We start from the raw sequence: 4,938 nt of genomic DNA, 5'->3' as shown, positions 1-4,938 counted from the left end.
CAATTTGCATGAAATTGCTTAAGATTATTAATTAGAAGTCCTTAAGGAGTAATTTTCCCAATTTCTAAGTTTTTGGACAAAAATGGGCATGTATGGATAAAATTTTAAAGAAAGGGCTTAAGGGCATTTTGGTTATTTGGATAATTAATGAAATAAAATGGGAAAATAAAGGCAAAAATCAGCCATTCTTCTCCCTCATCCAGCCGAATTTCTTAAGCCCGCCATATCCTGGGTTTTCAACCTTTTCAAGCTCAATAGTATGTACTCCCAAGCCCCGTTTTTAATGTTCTTCGTATTTTTGAAATCCCGATAGCTTACTCTCTCCATTTCTACCCATATTTTGAGTTAGGGTTCATGTTTGCAAAGTGACCCATGTATGACATGTTTATTTTTTGATGCTTTATGGAGGAATATGAAAGTTGGATGTGTGTTAAACATCTTTTTCTAGGTGATTTTCATGAAAAACCCCTAGAAAGACCTTTTTGCAAAAGGTGTAAAATATGTGGTAGAAATGTGAAATAATGGAAAAATGTGGGCTGCCATAAGATGAAAGAATACTTGGCTATGCTTGGGTAATGTAGAAAATTCATGATTTCATCATACGAGCCTAGGGACTAAATCATAAATAATGTGAAAGGTTAGGGGCAAAACAATCATTTCGTTCGAGGGTGAAATTTTGACTTGAAAAGAAAAATGTGAGATATTGATAATTCATTTTTATTGTTATAGACCCCAAGGAAAAATTTCGAAAGTCGATCGAGGGAAACGAAAGGTTTCAGAATAACCAAAATGTGGAACTAACACGAATACCAGGTAAGTTCGAATAACTTACAGTAAACTCATAATTTTCCTATATGTATGTTATATGAATGTATGATAATTGTGTATGTGGCGATGGCATTAAAACACATGAAATATGCTAATAATAATGAAATGATAATAAATGTCCCAGTTGAAGTAAAAAGGGAAATTCGATGGATAAACCACGGCTTATATGACTTGAGATCTTGGATGCGTTATAGAAAAAAGATTTAGCCCAGACGGGTAATCCATTGATCTCAAATATAGAAAGGATCTAGCCCGGATGGGTGTTCCTTGAGTGATCGAGCCTCCCGACGAAGATGTGTGCATTATGAATTTACCCTAGATGGGTAATCTGATTAGGGTCTGAATTTAGCCAGGACTATTAATTCAAATCCGAGCTCATTACGGGTGTTTGTCGCTACAACGGATTTAGCCTGGACGGGTAATCCCACCGTAAAATGTGAGGTTCGCAAGAGAGCGTACTTGAGATGATCGCTCTTATGACTTGGTGGTAAATGGATAATCCATCGAGATTCTTGAGAAACTCAACGGGATTAACAGAAGATATAAAAATGAAAATGTTGGTTGATGAGCTCATCTAAGACAAATTTACATGGTATATTGTTATGAGACTAACTTGTTAATTGAGTGCATGTGATTGGGAAAACTAATTCATGCTTGTTGGTTTCATTGCCTAATATGGATGTATGCTAACTAATCGGTAAGTTTACTTTCCAGTTATTCGGGCTTACTAAGCATGTAAATGCCTACCCCTCTCTTTTCACTGTTTTACAGAGCTTGATGACTCGTAGAGGTTGGAAGACGGTTGGAGAATCAACACAGTATCATCTTGTCTAGCTTTGGTATATAGATACTTTTATTTTGTTCAATTGCATGTATAGGCCTTTTGTTATTTTGTTATATGTTTCATTTAATTAGCCAATATGAAGGCTTATAAAAGTATACATATTCACTTGTACATGGCCATGGGAATTGGCTCATTTTGGTGTAGGTTATGACCTACCAAATTGTGCATGTTTATGTTCCAATGTTCTTGTGATGATTAAATATGGTGTGTTACAATTAGTCATATGTAATATGACCAAATCACATGGGGTGGTTAGGCCACAATTTGACAATGAGTTAAGATAATGAGCCAAGTTTAATTGAGTTACAAGTCATAGAAATCCTTAATATAAAGGGGATAACCTAGCATGTATAAAATCAATGAGATGAGTTTTACATGCAATGAGGTATATTAAAGTCATTTAAAAGTATAATTAGACCATGTTAAGTGTTATTGAAAACTATAAGTGGGTATGAATATTAAAGGGTGACCAAAGGCTTGGGAAATAGCCCAACAAGGTCCACACAGGTAGACACACGGGTGTGTATCTATGCTGTGTGTGACACACGGATAGCCCTATGGGCGTGTAGTCCATCCGTGTGTCCCCTGCACTAAAAATTTTTAAGTCGGAATGCATGGTAGTAAACACACGGGTAGAGGCACGGTTTGTATCTCAACCATGTGGAGGGCACGGCCTAGCACACGAGCGTGTGTCTTGGTCGTGTGCCCCTAAATGCATGCTGACTTCATAAACAGAATGCTTGAGTTTTTGGACACGAACAACCACACAGGCGTGTCTAGGCTGTGTGAAGGACACGAGCGTGTGCTTAGTCATGTGAAAACCCGTATAGGTTGAAAATAGGAAATAAATTCAATTAATTCAACATGGGTATGGGACACGGGCATGTCCCAAAGCACACGAGCGTGTGCATTGTCTCCACTCGGGCGTGTGAAACTTACCCTAGAAAATTTTCTTAGGTTCTCGGTTTAGTCCTGGACCATTCCCATTGTATGTTCTGGGCCTCGTAGGCCCATAACAGGGACATCCCTTCTGTTATGAGTGAATCTCGTAGGCTTTTTTCTTTCGTAGGCCTATTTTCTGTAAGCGGAAGTCCTATTAAAGCGCTTGTTTGATGGGTTTTAAATTGGAATGAAATTATGTAACCCGTATCTTTCTGAAAATGTTCGAGTATGTGTCTAGTACGTCTTGGGTACGGGTAAGGTGTGATACATACATGGTCGTGTGTCCTCTGGGGTAGTCTTACAATTTAAAGTCAGTTTTGAGCACGTCCTAGACACACGGGCGTGTCTAGTGGCCATGTGAAGCACACAGCCTTGGCACATGGGCGTGTGTGGCCATTTTGAAGGGTACACAGGCTAGACACACGAGTGTGTGGTCGGCCGTGTAACCCAAGTTAGTTTCCACCACGGCCAAAATACTCGAGCATGTCTCCTGCTGTGTGGTATAAGTCAGTATGTATGCCCTGTTTTCACACGGCCTATGCCACGGGCTTGTTTGGTGGCCTTGTGAAGCATACGGCTTATTCACATGGGCGTGTGACCTGTGATTCCATGAAATTTTTTTAAGTGTATGAAAACTTTTATACTAGATTGGTTTAGTTCTCCAAAGTATGTTTAATGTCTCGTTGACCTTAGAAAGGGACTTTTATGTTGATATGTGACTATGATGTGACAATGTATGACTTTTGATTGTGAAATGATTATGAAATATTCTGATATGTCTTGTAATGCCTCTTAACCCTAGTCTGGTGACGGATACAGGTTAGGGGTGTTACATTTGATTGGGATCAGAGCTACAATTTAGTCTATTCTAGGACTAATGTACTGTATGTGAGTCTAGCTATACATGCCATATATACAAACTGTGATAGTGTGATGAATCCTGATAAACAAAATGTGTATTTCGTATAGTAAATGGATCTCAAAAGAGCCGTAGCTAATGATTGATCGCGCTATTTCGTGATAGATTTTAAATATTTATAACTAATCGTTCTTGAAACTAACTATTATCGCGATGTAGGTAAGTGTACCTATCGAACAGTAGTATAGTTTTAGCAAGACCGGATTGTCGAACCCAAAGGAACTAAAAGTACTAGTAATGACTGTCTTTTTATTATCTAGCCTAAGAATAATGGGGTTTTGTTTTAATTAACTAATTATCTAAACTAAGAACTCACAGAGAAAAGAATTGGGGAATTGCTTTTGGGAAAAATCGGTTGACTTAAGACAATACCTAAGGAAAAATCCACCTAGACTTTACTTGTTATTCTTGCTCTGAATTAGACGATTTATTCATTCAACTTGTTCCGTAGAGATGCCTAAGTTATGTTATTATCCCTATTCAAGACTAATAACGTCTAATCCCTAGATTGAATAACTGAGACTTTTCTCTAATTAACACTATAGGGTTGCATTAACTCGATCTATGGATCCCCTTATTAGGTTTCACCCTAATCCAGCAAAATCTTGTCACCCTATGTCTAGGCGCGCAATCAACTCCGCTTAATTATGATAAATGTACTCTTAGACAGGGTCTATTCCTCTTCTGAATAAGAGCTTATCTTGAATCATTATCCTGGGATATCAAAACAAGAATTAAGAACACATAATTAAGAACAAGCTAAATATTTATCATACAATTCAGAAAATAATAACAAGATTCATCTTAGGTTTCATTCCCTTAGGTATTTAGGGGATTTAGTTTATAACTAAATAAGAAAACATTTCAGAAAAATAAAGAATACAAAACATAAAGAAAACCCAAAACTCCTGAAGGGGAATTGAGGAGAGATCTTTAGTCTTGATGATGAATCCGGCTTCTAAGATGAATCAATCAGCTCCCTTGGAGTAATTCCTTACTCCCTCCCCTGTGTGTCCACTTTTCTCCTCTTCTAGGGTGTATTTATAGGCTTTGGAATGTCTATGAGCCCCCAAAAGTGGCATTTTTTCGAATTAGACTTAACTTGGGCTCGGCAGGGACATGCCCGTTTGACACGCCCATGTGCGATTACTTCAGGCCATTTCAAACCTGTTAGAATGGCACGGGCGTGTGCTATACCCGTGTGAGTCGTACTTCGATTCTGCCAGATTGACACGAGCGTGTGGTCTGCACGTGTGAGGAAGTCTAGGCCGTGTTAAGTTCGTACTTTGGCCCATTTTCTCTATTTTTGGCCCATTTCTCGTTCCTTTCGCTCTCCTATGCTCTCCTAAGTATAAAACATGAAATTAAAGCATTAGGAGCATCAAATTCACCAATTCTATTGGAA

The sequence above is a fragment of the Gossypium hirsutum genome, chromosome A05 (assembly GCF_007990345.1).
Source record: "Gossypium hirsutum isolate 1008001.06 chromosome A05, Gossypium_hirsutum_v2.1, whole genome shotgun sequence".
In the NCBI taxonomy this organism is placed as follows: domain Eukaryota; kingdom Viridiplantae; phylum Streptophyta; class Magnoliopsida; order Malvales; family Malvaceae; genus Gossypium; species Gossypium hirsutum.
The sequence above is the reverse complement of the archived record's forward strand: the minus strand, read 5'-3'. Positions refer to the sequence as shown.